The sequence below is a fragment of the Moschus berezovskii genome, chromosome 22 (genome assembly GCF_049115385.1).
Source record: "Moschus berezovskii isolate FMDL1 chromosome 22, NW_MosBer_1.0, whole genome shotgun sequence".
NCBI classification, from domain to species: domain Eukaryota; kingdom Metazoa; phylum Chordata; class Mammalia; order Artiodactyla; family Moschidae; genus Moschus; species Moschus berezovskii.
The window spans coordinates 36,837,390-36,838,903 of record NC_142481.1 but is presented as its reverse complement, the minus strand read 5'-3'; the positions used below and the strand labels follow the sequence as shown (position 1 = coordinate 36,838,903).

Below are 1,514 nucleotides of genomic sequence, written 5' to 3'. Positions count from 1 at the left end.
TAGCAATTATGGACCACTTCTCTGGTGATATTCAATCTTTTCTTTTTTGAATTTCTCTTTATCTCATGTTTTTCTTTCTTTTTTTTTTTGTGTACAAGAATCACCTCTGTTTTATTTATTTTACAGAGTAATGGTTTAAACTGAATATACCTGGGCACAGTAAATATTTTGACATGAAAAGCATCAGAACGGGCATCAGAAAAATAGCTACTCATCTTAACACAGAATAACTAGAAAATATTTTTGTCTGATCATTTAAGGGTTACAAATCCTGAGAATGTTAGACATTGAACAAACTAGGTACTACTTTATAATTAAATCTTGTTTGGAAATCATCGTTTAAAAAAATGCTCTGAGGTACAAATCACCTATGTATTAAACATGAATCTTTTACATTTTACAAAGACTTTAAACAAATATATCAAATGATTATACTTCAGTGGCTCTAAAACAGCTATCAGTCAGGTTCCAGGACACACTGTTCCACGATTTCCCGTAAGTTGGGGTTCTCCATGGCAGCCGCCACTCGCTCTTTGTCATTTATCTGCTTGTTGATATCTTCCTCTGTTGAGTGGGTTCCTTCAGAAATGTAGATTTCCAACTTATGTTTAAACGGTAAACACCGCTGAAGTTTTACTCTTAAGCACAGCCCAATAAGAGTCGCCAAAGAGCAATGAGGTACCGTTGGCGTGAATCTTTTAATAACCAAATAGTCATCTTCATTTATCTCCTGAACCTCCACACAACTTTCCGTTACCACTTCCAGTTCTTCTAAAGTATTGCGCTTCTCTGGGTCCCGGATGGTTCGAATTAAATCATAAACTTCTAGCGCTTTCTCTTCCATGATCCGGGGCTGCCGGGCAGCTCCCCGCTCAGAGAGGCCCGAGAGCCACAGGAATCTGCTCAGCGTCCAGGAGAGCAGTCCGGACACCCGCTCCATCCTTACGTTCCGCCCTCCCTGGCGACTGTCCCATCCGAGCCACCGTCTCTCAGTAGCGAGCCTGGCGAGTTATCAACTTCCTGGTCTTCCTCTTTATCTCATATTTTTCTTGACCAGGAACTGTTTCTTAAATGTGTCTATTTTTCAGTTCCATGTTTAAAACCAAGTATGAATACATATGCTTTTGACTTTATAGGTTTATGTAATAAAAATTGCATAATTTTTAAGTAAGCAATAACCTTAGATATGCAGATGACACTACCCTTATGGCAGAAAGTGAAGAGGAACTCAAAAGCCTCTTGATGAAAGTGAAAGAGGAGAGTGAAAAGGTTGGCTTGAAGCTCAACATTCAGAAAACAAAGATCATGGCATCTGGTCCCATCACTTCATGGGAAATAGATGGAAAAACAATGGAAACAGTGTCAGACTTTGTTTTTTTGGGCTCCAAAATCACTGCAGATGCTGATTGCAGCCATGAAATTAAAAGACGCTTGCTCCTTGGCAGGAAAGTTATGACCAACCTTGATAGTATATTAAAAAGCAGAGACATTACTTTGCCGACCAAGGTCCGTCT

At 39.4% G+C, this 1,514-nt stretch overlaps 1 pseudogene; it reads right to left on the bottom strand.

Annotated features, from left to right (window-relative positions):
- Positions 1–250: 250 nt before the first annotated feature.
- Positions 251–1,004, bottom strand: LOC129546247 (cytosolic iron-sulfur assembly component 2A pseudogene; annotated as a pseudogene).
- Positions 1,005–1,514: the final 510 nt, after the last annotated feature.